Genomic DNA, 24085 nt, shown 5'->3' on the forward strand with positions numbered 1-24085 from the left:
ATATAAGTGGTTAAGACATATAGGATTCTTCAAAGGGGTACTAATGTAGATTAAAAATATAATGCTGACTTTGCTAAAGATTATTAATAGCTTATTACCATTTAAAGTAAATTTGAAAAAAATACACAAAAGTACATTGCCTATTTGGTAAATATTCATATATTTTATGACAATATACATCACAGCTCTATATCCAAAACATTAGAGAGGTACATAAGGAGTAGAAAGGTATATGTACCCAGTAGAGGATGAAGGGACAAATAAAATGAAATAATTACATTATATTAAAATGAAATCTAATAAAATATGAATATGAAATTTACAAATAAGAACTGGATCTTACAGAATGGATTAGAATTGTTCATCCTATACTGAGAAATATTACTAAATCGAGTTTGCGTTCCTGAATTCCCAAGTAAAACCAAATACATTTAAAAATTAGGAGATTCAAGAAAAACATTTCTTTTTCTATATTTTCTTGAAAAACTCAAAACCTAGGCCACTAGGTCTTTTACTCCTTTATGGCAACAAAAACACTGTTTCTGAGTAGGAGCTGTATCCTTGAAAAGGGACTTATGATCTTGCAATAGCATCCAATTTGGTTTCACTCATCTGTAATCAGCTTGGCACATGTAAAAATGTGTTTGTGACTATTTCAAAGTGTCTAGCAGAACAGGTGAGGCAATATAGATCAATGAGAATTTTGACCTTGATTAGAATGTATCATGTTTAAAGTACGTTTGTACAGTAAGTCAGTAAATTATCTTGATTTACTGTCTAAGCCCTGTTGCCTACAATCTTATTTTCCCCCTTAATACTGTTTCCAATTCAGAGTCTATAAGAGAATCTCTTTCCTGGCTTCCAATGTTATTTATTTTACTTGCATACACTTATTCTTACTATAGTGTTATGTATATAAAGAGTGTCTATTGTAACTGGAGCTATTGGAAATAATACTCATTTTTTAGAACATAATAATTTTGCTCATTTGATATAATGCATTTTAGCCTGGTCAGTAAAATCCAACCTTCTCTAAACAGCATGCATTTTTAAATTTTTAAACTCCTTATTCAGGTAAAAAGCAATTCATATTAATGTTCACTAAGTATTGTCATACTTTTCCCTGGAATGTTTGCATTTATTGAAATGTCTAGTAACAGTACAAGAAAGTGTCTAGTTTCCTTCGTCTCCTCTTCTGACTTGTCCTTTCTGTACATTATTACTTTTTAAAAGATGTCAAACTGTCTATCAAACTCCAACAATTATCTATGCAAATGCAGTACACACACATGCACACGCACACACACCATCTGGAATTCCCAACATCCTGTCTTGTGATAGTACTTTTCATTTTGTAATGCCGTTGAATTTCATTTATTGGCAACACTCATAAGAGACCCAGGGATTGTTACACAAATGGCATTTCATTAGCAGGTCAGCTCTCTCTAGGCTTCCTGAAAGCCAGAAAAGAAGACTTCAGGCTTATTACTTTGGGAGTGATTTAACCAAAACTGCGTATCTTCTGCTAGAGATGAGTGGTGAGTCATAGAGGTGATACAATTCTAAATCTTACAGAAGTAAAACTGCGTACTTTTATGTTTAGAGACAAATGTGGAGGAAAAGGAGAGATAATACACTGGGAAAAGAAAACAGAACTCAGATTTGCCTCTTTGTTCAGTGAGGACAAAATTCAAACTATCTCCTTCGCAAATAACTTTATGCATGCATTTGATTTAGAAATAGGATTATTGAAACCATAAATATTAACTTGATAGAGTTGTTAAATGCATATATGAATACATGAATCTGCGTTTTTTGTTTTTTTTTTTTAATGGCAGAGAACATAGGCATTCCCTTCTAGTCACAAATAAGTCTTGATTTTTTTTTTTTAACTAGAGTTTCTATGAGAAATGGCAGCTGTCACTGACTTCACTGGATAGTGCTAATACATATATAAAATGTCCTTGAAAGAGCCCAGCCATGTGGGTAAAATGTTAAGAATTGGGGTGCAAGCAGGGACTCATATGCTTGCTTGTTTTGACCTGTCCTTTGTCTTTTCACTATTGCTACGAGAAGGACTGTTTGAGGAGGCTGCTGCCCTTCAGTCTGGGTCTCAGAATGAGATGTGGAGCACACCTGAGAAGGCTACGCCTGTGGAGTGAAGCAGAGCTACCCCGCTAAGCCCAGACAGGTGAGTGAACCCAGCTGCTATCACAGAGCTTTACTGGTGGATGTGTAGATCTGGAGAAAAAAAAAATCATATTGTCGTACGCCGCTGGTATTTGGGGACTGTATATTTTGAAGTGATAGCTATCAGTTACATCCTGCAACAGAAGTTTTGAATATTTTTGTTTTCCACTTGTACAGTATAGTCCTTTATTATGTAAAGACCTGATTTAAAAGACCGTTTTATGTGAACATACCATTATGTAAATCTACTGTTTTTTCTTCATCTCAGAAAAGCACTCTTCTGTTATTTCTTTGATTATTGCTTTTAAAACATTGCTTCGGCTTTCCTGTTAAGGAAACTCAAATGTATTTGTGTGGACTTTTTATTCTTTCTTTTTCGTTCTCTGTTATCTCAGCATTGGTCACATTTTAACCTGCATTCTGAGTGGACTTACTATTTCCTCCACATCACTGATTCGATTTTCTATAGCCCACGTTATTTTATTTTATTTTTATTTTTTTGCTCACAACAGAGTTTTAAGCCCTCAAATGTAGCTTTCCTTTTTAATGATACATTTATGCTTTCCTTTTCTTAATATATTCTTTTAACTTTTGAATGTATTTCTCATGATTATGTTCCCATGATTTGGACTGAGAACACAAACGATTTTATTTCTAAAACATTCTTCTGTTTTTCAAAACAAATTCCTATTGGTATGCCCTGCTGTTCTAATGAGTGCTCTGGAATTCCTTGTTTTCAGAGTTTAAGCTAAGAGTGAGTTTCTAGTCAGCTCTCTCCTAGTTAAATGTGTGATGTTTAGTCCTCCATGTGTATCTGCTATCCTGAGGAAACTCCTAGTTTGTATTCTATTATTCTTTCTCGTGATTTTTGTGTCCCAAATATGGAAAAGGCAGTTAAAGGGGGGAGGGTTGGGGTTAAATTTCAGTACAAGAGTTCTCAATAATAGCCTATTAATAAAGTATTTAATTAGTTTTTCCCTAAAATGCACTTGTCTGTTAGTTATATTCTATATTCCTGAAATATCGTAGTTATTTAACAAATACTGCTTTTAAATAAACAAACAATAAATATATCAGAGTGTTTCCCATTTGAGTGATGGAATAAAAAGCCATTTTTATTTTTTAAAGTTTCTTTGACTTTTCGCAGTCAGTTTTCTAGAAAACCTATGGTATTTACTCTGTACCCACTACTGCAAATTGTTTGAGAACAGTCTATCAATATCTCCACGTAGTACTAAAGTGACTTTCTTAGTCCTTATTATCTTTAAGCTGGAAAAAAATGTGTTCAACAGAATGGAGCAAATCATTCACGAAACTTTTCTATTAAAGCTCTACTCCAGATGAAGCAAGACTTATTCTGTTTTAGTTGTGTGATATATTCCCATTTAAAGTGAAGTATAACAAAAAGGTATTAAACTGAAAGTCGTAGCGTGGAGAAAAATGTAAATGTCCTCAGTGTTCGCCTCTATATCTGTTCTTAACTCTTCCCCATCCTGCCTACTGTTCTAGGAGACAGACCAGAAACAAGAAAGAAGGGAAGACTGGGGAAAATTGAGTCTGAGGGAGCTATAAGTGAATAGACCTTTAAGAATGGTTAGAGCCTGTAATCCCAGCACTTTGGGAGGCTGAGGCAGGCGAATCATGAGGTCAGGAGTTTGAGACCAACCTGGCCAACAAGATGAAGCCCTGTCTCCACTAAAAATACAAAAAATTAGCTGGACATGGTGGTGGGCACCTGTAATCCCAGCTACCTGGGAGGCTGAGGCAGGAGAATTGTTTGAACCCGGGAGGTGGAGGTTGCAGGGAGCCGAGATTGTGCCACTACACTCCAGCCTGGGTGACAGAGCGAGACTCCGTCTCAAAAAAAAAAAAAAAAAAAAAAAGGGAGAGTATGAAGATATTTATGTTTTCTTAAATTAAACAATTGGCAATGAGAAAACCAGGGGAAGAAATTTAATTAACTTTCTCAAATCCACAGAATGGAATGGAATGCATTATAAATTTGTACATGTAGAAGAAACACTTTTAATGTTTGACTCAATATTGAAATAACTGTAAACCCCTTCAGGATGGAACAAATTATAGACAGTTGGAAATACATATTGAAACTGTACAAAACAGAGAACCTATGACAAGAAATCTATGTCTAGGAGTCATTTAAGATGAATCCTTAAGCCACCCAATGAGATTGGCCAGAAAGACATGCGGACATTTGTATCAACAGCATGCAAGTAAACAGAACAGCACAGACACTAAAAAAAAGAATAACCAAATACGGGAATTCACATTCTAGAGTGAAAATCATGAGCAGGAGCCACATTCTGAACAATCAGGGGATAAAGTGGCCACAGGCTACAGGAGGCAGAAATGATGGAGGTGTGAATAATCTGGTTTAATTCTGGAAAACTAAGTCTTACTATTATAGAGTTCTTTTTCATGAGAGAATTTTAAAGAAATAAAAATTTTAATCAGTGCTACTTATCTTAAATGCTGAAACTTATTGTTACTACTTTTCAAGTGCTATAGCAAACCCACAAAGGTAGAAGATTAAGAAGATACCACCAGATTATAATTGTAAAATGTTTGAGATCAGTACATCAGCTCATATGCAGTGGGTGGAGTGAAAGTCAGGTATCAGCGGATTGAGGAGTGAGGGATATAATGACCATTCTGATAACCTCTTTAGCAATTTATTGTTATCATTTAATGATAATCCTGTATTCCTACAGTGTAGTTTAATGAAATCCTGTATTCCTACAGTATAGTCATTGAGGAATTTTGGTTTTCTGAATGTTGAATAACAGTGGAAGTAAACAGTATAAAAATCTACTTTACATGCATCTTTCATGAAGGAAAGGGGTAGAGTTAGGGCCAACTCTGAGGAAGGGGTAGGATCTTTGTCCTTAAATTCTTAAAAATCAAAATTAAAAAAAAAAAAAAAAGATGTTTTCTAGTGAAAAAGACATCCTACATCAGATTTTTTTCTGCTCATCAGAAATAGAGAATTTCCAAATGAAGTTTAAAAAGCTTTAAAAATGTAGTATTAACAATAACTGAAATAAAACAGTTTTTTTCTTGATTCACCTTTGAAATGTACACATTAGAATAATAATGGTTCAGTTACATAAACTCTTACCTTTCAAGAATCAATCAGTTCTGTAAGTTATTGTGGGAATCCAAAAGACAAAATAATAATACAATTAAAACTATGTCAAGAGTGGTGTGTGATCATTGTATTTATGTAACTACTAACAAATTACTGCTTTGAACACAGGTGAACTAACTATCATTGTGATGTTTTGTGATTTAAGACAAGAGCTTTGATTCCAAAGAGTTTGATTTTTTCAGAGCATTTAATTATGAGAAGTATTTAATCATTTCAAAGAAGTATTGTGCCATTTCCTGGACTGTGAATAATATAAGATTATAAATCACATTTCCTTCAAAATCCTCACATTAACATTTTTCCATTGAAAACAAGAATAGAACAGAAAATATTACATCAATAGCTTAAGTTTTAGAAAATTTAGATGGAATTATAAGTAAAGATACTCCTCTTCCTCTCTGCCCCAAAATATGTGTGGCCCTCAGGGATCAGCAGACAGCCTCCCATGGCTCACACAACAGTATGGCTTTTTATCCCATGATTTTCCTTACTACACGCTTTCTCTTTTTGGGAATACTGTGTTGTTGTTTTTTTTCCTTTTCTCGACCCAGGTCTCTCACCTCTCATTATGTCTTAGTCGTTAGGCCCCAAATGTTTGGAAAGCTTCCACATGGAGTTGTTTTCTCCCTGTTTTCCATGTGCCTGGAACATTTTGGATTATAAGAAGTTGGGAAAAAGAGGCCATAAATGACTGCTGACAAGTGAGAGCTCTTCTGTCCTGATTGAAATCCAGTATAACCAGAACTTCTTGACGTTGGTACAGCTTAGCTTAACCCCTTCACCATGCCTTGCCACTGAGAACCCTGGGGAAGGTTCTGACTTTCCTTCTACTTAGTGAGCACTCTGCTCATGTGTCTTCACCCTCCTAGTAAACCTCTTTTAACATCAATTTGTGGTTTAAAATTGTCAGGAAACCAAAAGGCAAGAAAAGGGACAAGGGAGGAGTGAATAAAGTTATATGGCTTTATATTTTAGAAAATGTGGTCCATTATCAGGGGAAATCCCACCCCCGATATTTAATGGGTTTTTTTTTTTTTCTATTTCCCTAAGCGTCGGCTGGTCTGAGAAATAAAGGGAAAGAGTACAAGGCAGAGAAATTTTAAAGCTGGGTGTCCGGGGGAGACATCACATGTCGGCAGGTTCCATGATGCCCCGAGCTGTAAAACCAGCAAGTTTTTATTAGTGATTTTCAAAAGGGGAGGGAGTGTACGAATAGGGTGTGGGTCACAGAGATCACATGCTTCACAAGGTAATAGAATATCACAAAGCAAATGGAGGTAGGGCGAGATCACAGGACCACAAGATGGGGCGAAATTAAAATTGCTAATGAAGTTTCAGGCATGCATTATCATTGATAAAATCTTATCAGGAGACAGGATTTGAGAGCAGACAACCTGACTGACCAAAATTTATTAGGCGGGAATTTCCATGTCCTAATAAGCCTGGGAGCACTGTAGGAGACCGGGGCTTATTTCATCCCTTCAGCTTCGACCATGAAAGAAAGCAGCCTCCAAGGGGGCCATTCATAGACCTACCCTCAGGGGCGCATTCTCTTTCTCAGGGATGTTCCTTGCTGAGAAATAGAATTCAGTGATATTTCTCCTATTTGCTTTTGAAAGAAGAGAAATATGGCTCTGCTCCGTCCAACTCATCGGCAGTCAGAGTTCAAGGTTATCTCTCTTGTTCCTGAACATTGCTGTTATCCTGTTCTTTTTCCAAGGTGCCCAGATTTCATATTGTTCAAACACACATGCTCTACAAACAATTTGTGTAGTTAACACAATCATCACAGGGTCCTGAGATGACATACATCCTCCTCATCTTATGAAGATGACGAGATTAAGAGATTAAAGACAGGCATAGGAAATCACAAGGGCATTGATTGGGGAAGTGATAAGTGTCCATGAAATCTTCACAATTTATATTCAGATATTGCAGTAAAGACAAGCATAAGAGATTATAAAAGTATTAATTTGGGGAACTAATACATGTCCATGAAATATTCACAATTCATGTTCTTCTGCCATGGCTTCAGCCGGTCCCTCTGTTCGGGGTCCCTGACTTCCTTCAACAGTCCATAAAAAATTACTTGCCGAAGTGAGGCAGAGCAAAGAAAAGCCTTGAAAACACGTGTGGAAATTACTGTTTATCATAGACTCAAATGGTTCACATCCAGCATCATGATTAAAGGCAGAAGCGATTTATTTCAGTAGAATCACAATAGAGGATCTATTAGATGCCAGAAGGTAACTATCTCTCTGAAGTTCAAAGACTGCAGACATGGATAATATATAACTTTGTATCCTGAAAGATTCCATGTTTAGATAGAGCTCTCATTATCTGAGGAATGGTAGACTAAAACAAACAAAATAAAAATAAAACCATTGTATTTATGCCAAATAATTGTAAAAAACAGAAGATGCGTATACTATAGCATGCTTTAGTTGCATACAACAAAAGCAAAATTTAAACAATTAACAAACAGAAGGAAGGTATTAGTATGTACCCAAGCTGCAGACCTTTTTCTTCCACTTGTCAAGTATTTGTGTATACCTTTCCTTTCTAGGACTATCCAGAGACTAAAATAGACATGTTAATTGGCTGCAGATGTCATGAGATGTACAAAGTCAGACATAATCAGATCCATGCATGTTTGTATCTTTTTATAAGGTCAGGCTTTTACTGATGCTTATTTATTCGTATAAGGCACAAGCTACATGGAGTTCCCAAGGAGGCAACTCTCCTTAGTATTATCTGTTCACTTGGCAGTCACAGCCAAGAGCACACAGGCTCAAACTGATCTACAAGTTAGTCAATATGGCAAACCATACATAGTAGTATAATGAATATATACATGTGATAGATTAAAATTTCCACATCAGAATAACATTTAACATTGTGAGAAAACCGTGTAGTATAGGGAAAGATGTTAATGAACCAGTCCAAGGATAGCAACATGGACAAGGGGAGTGTCTTGGACTACCATCCTTCCATCCTCTGGTGAGGGCTGTCTTACACCTCTGTCTTGTTGGGTATAGACTCTCTTGATTAGACAAACATCTGGTCCCACTGATATGATGCCATTTGAAATATAAGATGAGGCCTTTTTCTAAAATGGAGTTACTTATGTCAATGGTGCTCTATACAGTGGATATTGTAATTTAGAAGAAAACAAATAACTTTTATAGATATACTTCTGGATATTGTGAACCCCCAAAATTTGAGACAGGTATCATCAGTTAATTTAGAAAGTTTATTTTGCCAAGGTCGAGGACTCAGCCCCATGACACAGCCTCAGGAAGCCCTGATGACATGTGCCCAAGGTGGTCGGGGCACAGCTTAGTTTTATACATTTTAGAGAGACATGAAACATCAATCAAGATATGTAAGAAGTACATTGGTATGGTGTGGAAAGGCAGGACAACTTGAAGGAAAGGCAGGAAGACTGGAAGCAGGGAGGGGGCTTCCAGGTCACAGATAGGTAAGAGACAACAAACAGTTGCATTCTTTTGAGTTTCTGATTAGCCTTTCCAAAGGAAGTAATCAGATATGCTTGTATCTCAGTGAGCAGAGGGATGACTTTGAATAGAGTGGGAGGCAGATTTGCCCTGAGCAGTTCCCAACTTGAAAGGGCCTAAGACATTTTCCTTTCACATTTTCCCCCTTTTCTTCTTAAAAATCTTTTGGAGAAAGCATTTTAGAAGAAAATGAGTCTCTGCTCTCAGGTTTCACTTGATCTCTTATTGCTAGGATGGATTATTCCTAGATGGGTAGGTCCCAAAAGCTCGTTTTTAGCAAGTTGTGAAGTCTCACGTCCTATGAAGAGAAATTAGGGAGAAGTGGGGAGAAAAACAACAACAAACAAAAGAACAATCTTGGAAAATTAATATAAGCCACATTACTCTGAAGTCTACACATCAGTACAGGTATGAAAGTGGCTTATGTATGTAAATAGGTTGAGGCTGGTTTTTTTTGAAGTTTAAGTTGTCTGGTTTCACTTTGCAGGGCTTTAAGAAAGCACAAGTTAGTTTTCAGTGACTCCCAATTAGGATAAATGGAAAACAAGAAGGAAATAAAATAAAACATTATTTTGAAGACTTGTAGCCAAGAAAAAATTAGAATTCAGCCAAAACTGTAGAAATAATAAAAATGGAGAAAACATTAGGGCAAGATTAGATCACAACAGGTGTACTACAGTTTCTGAAACATAATTTTTCTCTCTCCAGTTTCCCATTTTACTAAAGATAAATCATGGTAGGACTGGTTTTCTTTATTATACTTGGCCTAATTATTTGTATGCATTACAGCAAAAATAATTATTTTTACATAGTCTTTTAAATTGGCTTTAATGAAACTTTGTTCCATAGAAGGGATCTCAGATAAGACTTTTTAAAAGCTGAGCAGAGCCACGGATTTGTGCCATCAAATATCTATGAGTTGGGTGAATTTCCTCTCCTCTTGAGGTTCCAAGATAAACCTGGGCCTTCTGAATCTGTCAGAAGGTGACATTCTTTACTTAGCACAGGTCAGAAACCCTGTACAGGGACTACATACACAGAATATGAGGCCAAAGGCTTTATTGGCTCCATAACTCAATATTGATTCCTTAAAGGAGAGCACACCATTCCAGTTAAAGTCTTGGTAAAATAACAAGTTTCTTTAATTGTGTCCTGTTACAAATGAAAACAGATTCTTTGTTGTTGTCATTGTTGTTGTTGTTTGTTGTTTTGAGATGGAGTTTCACACTTGTCACCCAGGCTGGAGTGATCACGGTTCACTGTAACTTCCACCTCCTGGGTTCAAGTAATTCTCCTGCCTCCACCTCCTGAGTAGCTGGGATTATAGTTGCCCACCACCACACCCAGCTAATTTTTGTATTTTAGTAGAGATGGGGTTTCATCATGTTGGACAGGCTGGTCTCAAACTCCTGACCTCAGGGGACCCACCTGCCTTGGTCTCCCAAAGTGCTGGGATTGCAGGCATTAATCACCAATCCTGGCCTGAAAACAGATTTTTATTGCACTTATGCAAATAACTCTTTTGCCATAAGTTGAGAATACTCACAAATAATTTCCAAATTCTGGATAAATCAGGTAGAGAGAAACAAATAAGCTCCAAATTTTATTCAGAGGACTATACTAAATTTTTTAAAGCTGTGAGTAGCTCAAAAGAAAAGTTTTAAGACTCTGAAAAGCAAAACAAAGGATCAGCAAAGATTTTAAGCAAAAAATTACAAAGATTAGTTCAGTCCATGCAGTTAATTTCTGTTCTGCTTGATATTCATGAACATTTTAACTCTCCATGAGTCCTGAACATTTTTTTCTCTATTCCAATGTTACAATCTTTGAAGTTATCAGAAACCTGCATTCATGAGCACCTGTTAAAGTTTTATAGCTGATTATAAAATCATCTTCTAAAGAGGACCAAAACAAGGCAACAATTGTCCATGGATGAAAAAAGGTTTTAGGGCACCCATAGTCAAAGACACAACTGACAAAGAAATGTATTACCTCTGTGGTACACAATAACTTTAACATAACAATTATGCTTATTACTGATAATGTACACTAAGTCATATCAAAATAACAGGAGTTTTCCATAATTTTGGAACACATATCAATAACATATTTTACAAATACAGCCCAAAGAAAATCAAGCACCATTTAATATTTGACAATTCTTCTGGTATAATTTTTATACCAAATAAGCCAAATTTTGTCATTTTTGGACTTTAGGGAAATTAATATCTTAAAGGATTTATTAGGTCAGAAAAAGACACAATTAGTAGTTTGATTTTGGAAAGCTTGTCAAATGTAAAAGGTTTAAAACACTTGATACTACAAAGTAGAATTACAGGTTATTGTGAAGTCATTCATGTAACCAAAGTGATAACTCAAGCATTTCAAAAAAGTGAAAACCTTCCTTCTTTGAGAGAGGAGACTTAATTTTCCAAATAAGAAGTCCTAATAAAATTGAGAGGCCAAGGCAGGCGGATCATGAGGTCAGGAGGTCGAGACCATCCTGACTAACACAGTGAAACCTGTCTCTACTAAAAACGTAAAAAATTAGCTGGGCGTGGTGGCAGGCATCTGTAGTCCCAGCTACTCGGGAGTCTGAGGCAGGAGAATGGCGTGAACCTGGAAGGCAGAGATTGCAGTGAGCTGAGATCATGCCACTGCACTCCAGCCTGGGTGACAGAGTGAGACTCTTTCTCAAAAAAAAAAAAAAAAAAAAAAAAAAAAGAAGTCCTAATAAAAAGAGCATGAAGCCAATTAAATTTGCTTTTTCAAAATTTTGTAACAATCTATAAAATTTAATCTTGATAATAAGATATAACTTTTTAAGCCTTTTATAAGCTTTATAAACTTTATTAAGGAGTTGGTTAGTTCTTCAAGAAAACCTTGCTAATCTGACACAGGGGTCCATATGCTGGTCTTGCATCAATGTGCCTTTGACATTAATAATTAATTTATAGAGAAATTTAACTTATTTTATCTTTCAAAATCGGCCCTTGCAATCTTATGCACCCACCTCTTCTGTGATAGTTCCTGGGCCTTGAAAAGTTGAAATGGCTTTAATTTCTGGCTCTGTGTCTCAGGAATGCAGTTTATTTTGATTGACATCTTCTATGGGGCCTGAAGATGAGACTTTAATTGCTGTCAGTGTTTAAGATTTAGCAGGACTTGGTGTCCTTTTTAGATCCAGGAGTCAAAGCTCTGTAACTCAATGTCACAAGAAATTTAAAAGCACATACAGGAAGACACATGGATGTAATAACCTTAATTAAAAAAATTATCTCAGTTTTTTTCTAAGCAAACTAAAATTTAATAATAATATGACAGCTTGATCATATTAAAGATTTATTTTTTTTCCAAAATAAATCCTCTTATTGTGACTTACACCAATGGTTCATAACATGCTTGGGACTTTCTGGTTTTTCCTGAGTATCCCTCCTTCTTAAACAACCAGTCATTTTATCTAAGACTAAATCTGCCATACAAGATGCTTTCTCATATAAAATTGTTTCTCTTTAAGCTTTCTTACCACACACAAAACCTCTTTATTTTTATAATTTTCCTTACATCTCTTTTTTATTTCCCGGTTCTTTTTACCTTGTTTTATATATAATCTTTAAATAAGCTTTGAATTAGACAATACTTGTTCACCTTTTTTTTTTTTTTAAAGAAAAAGGACACACTTTTATTTTTCTTGCAAGAATGTTCTCCTACAATATAGATTGGAAAATATCCAAATAATGAAATATCTATTTAATTTAATACAACTTTAGATTATAAATTATGACATTTGTCTACAAGTATTTATCTTATTACATTTACCTAATTATTTTAATGGTTTACCTAGATTATTTATGAAAACTGTGATAGTTATGATTTAAAGTTATAGATTACCATTGCAAAAATATAACAGAGGCAGTGAAAGTGATATGACCTAATGGACTCCATCTTGCTTCTAGCTTCCAAGTTGTCCTTGTTCATTTCTGGACTTTGAGAGGAACTTGGTTTATGGTTTAGCTTTGAAACAAAAGCAATAACAGTCCTTTCCCAAAACAAACCTCCTTACTGCCTGTGAACTAGACTCGCTAAAGCCACAAGATTAGAAGTTATGGTAATCTTACTAAATTTAAGAAATAGCTGTTTTCATTAAACCAATATCAATATCTTATTTATTAAAAATTACACAAGCAAAGATCACTCTGTTTCGGACAGGGTTTGTAGTTTTGTAACCTCTGTGCCAAATTTTGATACCTTATACTATTTGGCAGGGATAAGTACGAAATTACCTGATTAATAAATGCAAAAAAAGTATGCTGGCAATTCCTCAGACATTTCTGATATTACTTTACTAATAATTTTTAAAGCTAGCTTATTTATTAAAGATTTTACTTAAGTTACATAAACTTGAAAAAGCATTTGACTAGTTTTTTCTTTTTTCCTGATAACGTATTTGATTTAAATGCTTTCATTTTTCTTTAGGCCAATTAATTAGATCCCTTTATATATTTTCAGTAGTGAGACATTGTATACACAATACATAAATACATAGAGGTACTGGGCATGTCAATGGAAGTACATTTTATAGATTCATAAAGACCATTTATTTTTCCTATCTGAGACTTTTAGATCCTTGATAACCTGTTTTACAACCCTAGGCAGTTGGTAGCTAAATAGCCTTAAATTTGCGTATTAAAGGAAACAACTCAGGTGAAAATTATATAGCAAAATTTACATCATAAGGTACAGAGAGAACAAGTTTGGTGGTGCTAGAGGAAGACGCCTTTACAGTGCACTTAAAAAAACTTTTTTTAAACAAAGACATTTCTGATTGTCTAAACTACATTATTCCTTAAAGACCCAAGTGTAGCCTCTGTTGTAATAACTATGTTAGCCAATAAATCAGGTGAAAACAGAATTCAGTCAACCAATAAGAAGAAAAGAAAGCTTTTGCTCAAAAAAAGCAAGATCTTAGAAGAGAAAAACAAATACTCAAACAAACAAAACCAAAACCATGAAGGCCTTTTAAATACAAATATGCACACATGCACACATACACATGCACATCTTGTATGTTATCCTTTTAGTTAAGCTGACTTTTAACCATTAAACTTTTTAAAAACATCTTTTTAAATCTCATTACCATATATCAGCTAGGACAAAGTGCTGCTATTTCAGCAGTACTGCCATTGCTCTTTCAGTTTGGTTTGACTGCAAAAACGTGGCCTCGTTATGTAAGTAAAGCCCCTTTAGTAGTCAAAATCAAAAATCTTTTCTCTTTTTCTTTTTCCCTTTTGCTGACCATTTTCCTCCCACTTCAAAGGCTTTGTTCCCCAAGGAACTCTTCGGATTTAACCAAACTGGGACGTGTGGCGGACCCAAAATGTGCTGCTCGCAGACCTAGCTCTTCAGGGTCATGATCCCCTGAACCTGTTTGGTTCACCCATGTCTCAGCTACCTGGCACAGTGTGTCAGGGCCTCAAGGTGCAGGAGGGGTCAGCTCCTCATATGTACCTGCCGTCTGAGATTAAACATCAAGTGTGTTCTTCTGCAGGGGAACCTATTTAGAGCCACGGCTTGTCTGAGGGAGTGTTTCTCCCAGACACCCTCACATGGTTCTCAGTCTCTGAGGGGAGCAAGGTGCTCTTATTTCTTTGGAGTAGAAGATTTCCACATTAATGAGCTAGAAGGTTTAGAGTTAGCCAGATCTGATAAGGGAAAGCAATGAAACACACACACACACACAAACCCAACAAGACCAGAAACAAACAACAAAACAGTTTAGGAAAACTAATAATGATCACACAAATTACATGATTTCTGAGTGCTCTAAGTGTAAACAGAAATTAGTACCAGCTGCTTGTTAATGCTAACTTTAGTTGCTTAAAAAGAATTTGCAAGACAGAATCCCAAACCAGTTACTTACTGTTGGAACCGAACTGTCGATTCCTTCCTGGGCAGGGGTCGCCGCGAAGGATCACCGACACGAGATTCACAGCAGAGAGTTATTTATTACTAGCGCGCTAGGGTCCCAAGTTCTAAGTTGGCCCTGGGACCCCGACTGCTTGTTACAGGCTGTTTATATAGGCAAATACAAGTTCAAACACAGCTTAGGGCGCGAAATTCTAACAAAGCTTTAGGCGCGTGGTAATTGGGTCTGTCTATGGCCTGAGCAAGGTGTCTTATGCTAATTGGTTAGAGCAAGACCTTGTGAGGTTTTTTCTTGGAGTTGCTGATTCCGGGAACTTCGAGGCAGGGTGGGACCCCCGGAATTGGCAGGGTGGGACCCCATGAGGTTGTTTCCCGGAATTGGCAGGGTGGGACCCTATCAGGGTGGGACCTTATTGAGGCAGGGTGGGACCCTATCCAGAGCCACCTGGTGTTAATTTTTTTTATATGAGGCCTATTTTCTAAATTTTATGAGGCCTAGTTTCATTCCCTCCTCTTTTTGTGTCAGAGGCTCAATCTTGAGCCTCTTTTTTTAGTCCTGAGGGTCTGGTATAGTTGGGTCAGAACCATAGCATGTAATCTATTTTTAATAAGGGTGAGTAAGTGGTTGAGTATGCATGGCCTGAAAGTCAGGATGAGCGTGAGCAGGATGAGGGGTCTTAAGATGGTGGAGATTAGGGTGCTAAGCCAAGGGGATTGGTTGTACTAATTTTTAAACTAACTTTGTTGAGATTTTTTCTCTTTTAGTTTTGCCATAGAATCTTTAACTATTTTTGAATGATCTGCATAAAAACAACATTGCTCTTTTAGGGCTGCACAGAGCCCGCCCTTTTTTAGAAAGACAATTTCTAGTCCTTGTCGGTTTTGTAATATAATTTCAGACAGAGAAGTCAAGGACTTTTCAAGTTTTGTGATAGATTGTTCTATGGCTTTAAGGTTTTTATCTATGGCTACTTTAAGTTGTTGCAGATGATGGTTACTATGCACTAGGGCTGCTGTCCTGGTCTTAACTCTAGCCGCTACCTTAATTTTTAACATGTCGGCGAGGGTGAGGGAGATTAAGGGCGGGGAAGTGCTTTGAGGAGTTTTTAGTTGGGGCTTCTCCGATATGGAAACCGGGGGCTTCTTAGCTTCTAATAAAACCTGGTCTGGCCTTACTGCAACAGGGGCAGTGTCTGGATTGACTAATAGTCTGATTTGGAGGGGAATTTTAGGCGGGTTGTGCTGGTATAAATAGAGACTTTATATTAATTTTGTTGTTATCTATCTGTTATCAGATTTTGCCGCATCTTTAAACTTGATGTGAACCAGGTTGCAATTTTCTGAATATCGGGTTGTGGTACAGGGCTGAACAAAGGGCATAGTTATATACTAAGGTTTTGTGGCTTATTTTTACTTTTTATTATTAGTAGTTACACAGGACCAGTTTTTGCAATACAAGTGAGTCAGATTTCTACAAGTTTTTTATTGGTTCTGTCTTGCATCCGGGACAGGCATAAAACCTGTTCCGGCTGATGGACATTTTTCTAGCCTGTCTTTTCTATTTTTGTCTATCTTGAGGAGTTCTTAATAGGACTCCTGTGGGACTAGTAAACCGGGGGCCTGTGTCTTTTATTTTTTTTTTGCTATATATATATATTTTTTTAGGTTGAAATAGAGGTCTGGAAACCAAGTCTTTATAGGAGTATTCTCGGAGGTCTTATTTAAGACCTCTTGATTATTAAAATTAATTATCTGTCAGGTCAGGCTAAATGGCCGGTGGGGGTTAGCGTCAAAAACTACACTAGAGACGGCGCAGGGAAGAAGGGTAAACAATAAGTAAGGAGTTAGATACGAGAGAGTCTTATCTTGAGCGGGTCCGCGGAGCGTTGGAGTTTTCACGTCTTAAGTGGTGTTGATCCGGACGTCTCTGGAGCAGCCTTGGCGTGGGATGCGTGGATCTAAGTGGAGATTCCGTCAACCTTTATGGCTGGAAGGGGTGACTGGTCAGGAGAACAATGTAGGGTTCTTTCCACTGAGGCTCTAGTCCTTGAGTGCGATGCCGTCTAATGTAGACAGAGTTTCCCACCTGGAAGGGGTGACTGGTCTGTGGATGTCTGGGTTGGTACAGTTCTGCCAAGGGGGCCCAGATTTGGGCCTGTACTGCTTGGAGTCCTTTTAGCCGGGCCTGTAGGTCAGTCTTAGGATCGGAGGGGGAGAAGGAATTAAGCAAGGTTGACAAAGGGGGAGGTCCTCCGTAGAGGATTTCATATGGAGTGAGCCCAAAACGGTTAGGTGTATTCCGGGCCCTTAACAGAGCTAAGGATAGGAGGCGTCTCCAATCTTTTAAACCAGTCTCTAAGGTCAATTTAATAAGGGTCTCTTTTATTGTTTTATTTATTCTTTTTACTTGTCCTGAGCTCTGGGGTCTATAGGCACAATGTAATTTCCAATTAATCCCCAATATCCTGGCGAGCCCCTGACTTACCTGAGAAACGAAGGCCGGCCCGTTATCTGACCCAATTACCTTGGGAAGTCCGAATCTAGGAAAGATTTCTTCCAAAATTTTCTTGGCTACTATGTGTGCCGTTTCTTGCCGGGTGGGGTAGGCTTCTACCCATTCTGAAAAGGTATCTACAAACACCAGTAAGTACTTATATCCAGCATAGTGAGGTTTTACTTCAGTGAAGTCTATTTCCTAATAGACTCCTGGGCGGTTATCACGAGTTCGTTTCCTTTCTGGCACTCGGGTAGCCCCAGCGTTTACCTGCTGACAGACCTTACAGGCAGATGTCACTTGTTCTACGAGGGTACTTGTCTTTGGGATTAGAAAGTCAGTTTTTTTTAATCAGTAATTTTAGCTTTCAATTATTTAAGTGTGTCCAGGCATGCATCTGCTGGATCATTGCCAGGGCCTCCTTGGTCAGCATTGGGGGTTCGTCAGTGCTGCCAGCAGTTATGCCCCCGGGATTTTTTTCTTGGCCCAGCCGTGGGGGCTGAGCCTCTTTAGGGACCCCTTCTGGGGGTCCGGCAGGTGACACAGGGCAGCTGGGCTGGGGGCTGCCCTCAGGACTGGGCTCTGTGCCTTTTTGCAGGGAACTTTCCGAATGGAAACTCTGGTTGCTGTTCTCATCATTGAGATCCAGCAGGATGAGAGGGCCACCCCCTCGGGGACTGGCGCCCCTGCCCCGACGTTCCCGGCCACGGGATCTCTTTGCCCCGCCACCTGCCCGCCTTCATTCCTCCTCCTGGGGGTCTACCACTGGCACTTACTTGAAGATACGAAGGGAAGTGTCGCCTACAGTCACTCATTGCTTTTTTCATTTTTGGACCTTCTTGATGGTCGCCATTATCTTCTTGATGTTATCTTTGGCCCGGCTCCGGGTCTCGGCCCGTACGGTCCGGCCGGCCATGCTGGCGTGGCTGGGGCCGGAGCCGAGCCCGCGGCGGGGCCCCCTCCCGTCTGGCGGGCTCAGGCTTGGCGCCAGGCCCGGGCGCCGCGCTCTCGGCCTGCCGTTCCTCCGGGAGTTGGCCGAGTCCTCTTTTGTCCTTAACGCCTCCGCGAGTCCCCTGTTCTTTGCAGTAGGCACACTGGTCTTTTTCCACTTTTGGCCGTCTCCGCTTCTTTCCCTCTCTCCCTGGTCCTTTCTTTCTCATAACTGCTGCCAGGATTTTTGTTAAATGCTTATCCTTTACTCGGTTTTTACGATCCTTTCGCTCTATCTGTTCCTTCGCTAACCTGGCTTCCCTTTCCTTAGGGGTTTCTTTTTTATCTTGGCCAAATTTGTGGGGCGTTTCCCTGCCCCTTTGAGACCCGCCAACAGAGCCTGGCGATAGATTTGGAGACTCTCCCTACCTGGTGCCGTTTCATAGTCCTAGTCCGGGCGGGTGAGGGGAAATCCCTCGTCTATTTTATTGGGAAGTTGGGTTGGGAGGCCTCCTGGTCCTGGCACATTTTTCCGGGCCTCCAAGAGGACTTGCTGCCTTTTTCAGTGGTTAAGAGGACCTGCAGGAGTTGCTGGCAATTATCCTAGGTGGGCTGGTGGGTGAGGAGAATGGATTTTATTAACGAGGTTAGGGCCTGAGAGTCTTGGGAAAAGGAAGGGTTATGGGTCTTCCAGTTATAGAGGTCAGAGGCAGAGAAGGGCCAGTACTGGACAGTGTGACTGACAGTACGGAGGGGAAAAAGGGAGGATTGCTAAGTGGAAGGGCCTTCTGGGTCCTCAGTCCGCCGCAAGCGGAGACGAGGAGGTGTCGGCGGCGGCGTCCGAGGGGTGAGTTTGGGCGGGGCTGGAGGAGGAGATGGGGTGGAGGGAGGGGCCGAGGGAGAAGTTGGAGAAAGGGTAGGGGTCGAGGCGGTAGAGGAAAGAGCTGGGGACAAGACAGGGGGCAAGGGTGAAGCGTAAGGTGGAGGTCCCCGAAGGGGGTTTTGAGGTGGAGGAGGCAGGGGTTCGAGAAGGAGGAGGTCCCTCTGGGGTTTATCTGGGAGGACTGGCTTATGCGGGTCCGGATTCCGATTCTTTGGGGCTTCTAAGGCAAGGAGGGTAGATTGGGATGGGGAAGGGGAATGGAGGAAGGGTTTCACCCAAGAGGGAGGGTTTCGGACCAGATCCTCCCAAGTAATTATGTAGGCCACCTGGTCTGGGTGTCCGTGTGGCCCAGGATCCATCACTGTTGCTTTAACCTGTAAGATAATTGGGAGGTTAAATGTTTCGTCCCGGGGCCACCCAACATGGAGGGTAGGCCACTTGGACGAGCAGAATTTTCGCCATCGTCCCTTACGGAATTCTATGGAGAGGTTGTGGGCTCGAGCCCGAACGTCAGGGAAGTGAGTCAGGGTCAGAGACAAAGGAGTCGTCAACGTCTGTCTTATTTCGTCCATGTATAACAAACAAGGACAAAACAAAAGTAACAAAAACAAAGACCAGACAAGTAAGGAGAAGCCGCGCGGCCAGAGAGTAGCGCCACAAGATTACAAAATATTCAGACGGCAGGGGCGGCCTGCCTACAGATTTGAGGAGGCTGACCGAGTCATTAGCCTTCTCCCAGACTACCGCCAGGGCGTCCCCCAGGGCGAAAAGTGGGAAGGTGCGGGACACGTCTGTCCCCCTTCCCCACTTAATTCAGAAGGAGTACTCTCCAGAGTTCAGAGTTAGCCGGCAAGACAGACAGAACAAAACGAAGGTACCTGGTAGGTCCGTTCAGTCAGCAGTCCGTGGCCCGGGCCAGATAGGTCTCCGCCGGATGGGTCGGGGGTCCTCGGACGACCCCACTTCCCGGCCAATGCACCAAATGTTGGAACCGAACTGTCGATTCCTTCCTGGGCAGGGGTCGCCGCGAAGGATCACCGACACGAGATTCACAGCAGAGAGTTATTTATTACTAGCGCGCTAGGGTCCCAAGTTCTAAGTTGGCCCTGGGACCCCGACTGCTTGTTACAGGCTGTTTATATAGGCAAATACAAGTTCAAACACAGCTTAGGGCGCGAAATTCAAACAAAGCTTTAGGCGCGTGGTAATTGGGTCTGTCTATGGCCTGAGCAAGGTGTCTTATGCTAATTGGTTAGAGCAGGACCTTATGAGGTTTTTTCTTGGAGTTGCTGATTCCGGGAACTTCGAGGCAGGGTGGGAACCCCGGAATTGGCAGGGTGGGACCCCATGAGGTTGTTTCCCGGAATTGGCAGGGTGGGACCCTATCAGGGTGGGACCTTATTGAGGCAGGGTGGGACCCTATCCAGAGCCACCTGGTGTTAATTTTTTTTATATGAGGCCTATTTTCTAAATTTTATGAGGCCTAGTTTCACTTACCTTGTGATGGGTCTCAGGCTATAGACTGGTCTCTCCCATCCTAGAAGCAGGGAAAAATAAAACTCCTCTTCCATGTTGGTAGTGAGCTCAAACTCCATAAAGGAGTTAACCTGACTTCCATCATCATGAAAGTAGGAAGACATGCCTTCCTTGTTGGAAGCAAGTAGGTCTCCAAAAAAAGAGGAGTTATACAGCAAAATAAACTTTAGATCTCGGCCAAATTTTGAGAGATCAGGGATTCACTGGAGGAGGTGCTCAAAGACCTCTGCAAATTGTTCTATTGGTTTGAGCCATAGAGTTAGCTGATGCGGGTACCAAGCACTCATAGGAGAGTCACGGGTCAGTGGCATCTTCACGCAGAATCCCCCTGTGATTACCAAAATGTGAACCCCCAAAATCTGAGACAGGTCTCAGTTAATTTAGCAAGTTTCTTTTGCCAAGGTCAAGGATGCACGCCTGTGACACAGCCTCAGGAAGTCCTGACGACATGTGCTACAGCGGTCGGGGAACAGCTTAGTTGTATACGTTTTAGGGAGACAGGAGACATCGGTCAAAATATGTAAGAAGTACATTGGTTCAGTCTGGGAAGGCAGGACAACCTGAAGCAAAGGCAAGAAGACTGGAAGCCAGAAGAGGGCTTCCAGGTCACAGATAGGTGAGAGACAATGAACTGTTGCCTCCTTTTGACTTTCTGATTAGCCTTTCCAAAGGAGGCAATCAGATATGCATCTATCTCAGTGAGCATAGGAATAACTTTGAATAGAATGGGAGGCAGGTTTGCCCTGAGCAGTTCTCAGCTTGAAAGGGCCCAAGATATTTTCCTTTCACAATCTGTATGTGACTCATCACAAGCAGTAATTTGCAGTCAGGGTTACAGGACTATGCAGTCAGGGTTACAGGACTATGAAAGTTGCCATCTGCACCCTTCTTGCATGGATTTTTTTCCATGTGGTGAAAAAGAACTCTTGCCACCTCTGGGATAACAATCCTATAGCACTGGGATCTGGGGGGAAAAATAAATAACTTTATAGTTCACTTTGGAAAAAAATCTCAGGAAAAATATTTGATGGTCATGTCTGAGGGCATATGCAAACAAGATTCAGATTTTTAAAAATTTATTATGTCTCATTCTCTAAGTTTTTAGTCAAAATCTAAACAACTGAAATATTTGACTAGAAATATTTATCTAGAAAAACGTAGGTGCAAAATGAGCAAGTTTGTGATTTCTGGAACTAGCTAAGCATAGCAGTAATGAGAAAAAGAATCACAAAGGAAAATACGGATAACGTTTCTAAACCTTTAAAATTAACAATAAAAGACCAAAAACAAAATTAAATGCAATTGCAAACATAGGAATATAGAGAAAAGGATAAAGAATGTTCTTACGCATTAAGAAGAAAAACATGAATTATCCAAAATAATATACATAAAGTCTTTTTTAAAAAAACAACAAAAAAGGGAAATACAAAGAGCCTAGAACCATATGGGAAAATGTGGAGAAATAATCAGCATGATAAACATAAAAAGAGTTTTCTGTTGTAATCAAGGCAATTTAGGATTGGCATAAGAACAGAGCAGCGAACAGAATACAGAGCAACAAACAGAATAAAGTCCATAAATAGACCCACACATACATGATCTTAACCTTAAATTTTCACTTCTCTGGATTAGGCCAAGAAGTTTTAGATAGCCCACAGAAGGCCTGGGTTGTGAAAAATATATATAAGTTTGCACTTGATCAAAATATTATATTATTAATTCCATTATTTGATGTCTGTTTCTCCTGTTTTCTCCAGCAAGAATCCTCATCAAATATATGTTGACAACTTGTATACATCTTAACTTTGTCTCTCAATTTCTCCACGCCCCCTTTCCTTTCTTGCGTAATTTATTTGCCTATGACACTTTCTTATATACCTAAGTATATTTCTGAGAATATTAAATACATATATCTTAATGTCAATTTCTGTTTTTAATAATTTTTTTGTGTGTAAATGCTTACATGTGATAGTTTTTATTTGTCTTTTATTCTGCTGTTTTCTTCAAACATTTGTTGGCTATTCCTTGGTTTTTACCATCTGTGGCAGAATTGATTCTGCTCTTCTCCATGGGGCCAGACTAGCAGAATGCCTGCAGGTCCTTGGTGGCTTCCCTTCTGTTACAAGCAGGTTTGTGCCTTAACCTTAAATTAGCATTTGCCAGGAACTCAGCCAAGCCAGAAGAGAGAGCTGAACTTCCAGATCTTGGAGTAGCTCATGAAAGCAAAAACACAGGTCTTATTTTAGGGAATGTCAACAAATTACCTTGTCCATTAAGATTATTTCTCATTTGTTCTTTTATGTTTTATAAAAGCTATGTCTTCATTAACTTATTTTGAACACTTTTAACATTTCCGTTGACTTGGTGCATTTGAATGTGTGTAAACACATTTCTCGAAGTTCATAGACTTTGTCCATGTGCACTGCTTACTATAGTTATATATGGTGAGTGGGAAGAATAAGATGATGTTTCCTGATTGCTAGTTCAGACACTTTAACATTATTTGAATTGTTTTCAAGTTTGATGTTAATATTGTAATTTTTAAAAAAGTCTAAGAACCATCAACAAGGTAAAATTCTGCTGAAAAGTAAAATAAGATTGTGATTTTTCTTATACACTTTTTATTTAGCAAAAGAAACTAGGCCATTAGTAACCTTGAGAACAGTAGTTTTATTGATCAAGTTTGGTAACATCAGAGAAAACTTTAAAAAAAATTGTTAGGGAGTTAAGTCTGATTTATTAATTCAAACTATTCTAACATTGATTAAAACAATTTTTAAGAAAAGATAGAATCCCAAACAAGCAAAATTTTAAGGCACTTAATAAAGAGACATGGTTGCCTCACATATCTTATGCTTCTCTTTAGAGAGTACATACTAATATATAAAGAACATTTCTGACAAGAAATTATATGTTAAACATTGACCACATTTAATATTCAATTATTAAATTTAACATTAAAATTATCACATATAAAAGTATTTTATGAAACTTTAAGTGTGTATATACATTCTTTTTGATATTTGTATATTTTAATTTCAACTTTTATCTAAAAGATATGGGAGTACATGTATAGGTTTGTTACATGGGAATATGGTGTAATGCTGTGTAATGCTGAGTTTTGGGGTATGGCCCCGATATGGTTTGGCTCTGTGTTCCCAACCAAATCTCACCTCAAATTCCCACATGGAGGGAAGGGCCTCGTGGGAGGTGACTGGATAATGGGGGTGGATTCCCCCATGCTGTTCTTGTGATAGTGATGAGTTCTCATGAGTTATGATGGTTTAAAGGTGTGTGGTTTCCTTTGCTTTCAATCTCGCGCTCTCCTGCCACCTTGTGAAGAAGGTGCTTGCTTCCCCTTCACCTTCCACCATGATTCTAAGTTTCCTGAGGCCTCCCCAGCAATGTGGAACTGTAAGTCAATTAGACCTTTATAAATTATC

General features: G+C 39.1%; 1 long non-coding RNA gene and 1 pseudogene across 1 annotated transcript in view; one reads left to right on the forward strand and one right to left on the reverse strand.

The window, feature by feature from the left end:
- Positions 1-1420: 1420 nt before the first annotated feature.
- The window catches only part of LOC105478699 (uncharacterized), a 41725-nt gene continuing 19060 nt past the window's right edge, over positions 1421-24085 (forward strand). The window contains exons 1-2 of the long non-coding RNA XR_985386.2: positions 1421-1538; positions 2077-2191. This is a non-coding gene — a long non-coding RNA (uncharacterized lncRNA). The remainder of the gene's footprint in view (positions 1539-2076; positions 2192-24085) is intronic.
- LOC139363142 (B-cell CLL/lymphoma 7 protein family member C pseudogene) lies at positions 16700-18209 on the reverse strand (annotated as a pseudogene).

Source organism: Macaca nemestrina, chromosome 5 (assembly GCF_043159975.1).
Source record: "Macaca nemestrina isolate mMacNem1 chromosome 5, mMacNem.hap1, whole genome shotgun sequence".
NCBI lineage: Eukaryota > Metazoa > Chordata > Mammalia > Primates > Cercopithecidae > Macaca > Macaca nemestrina.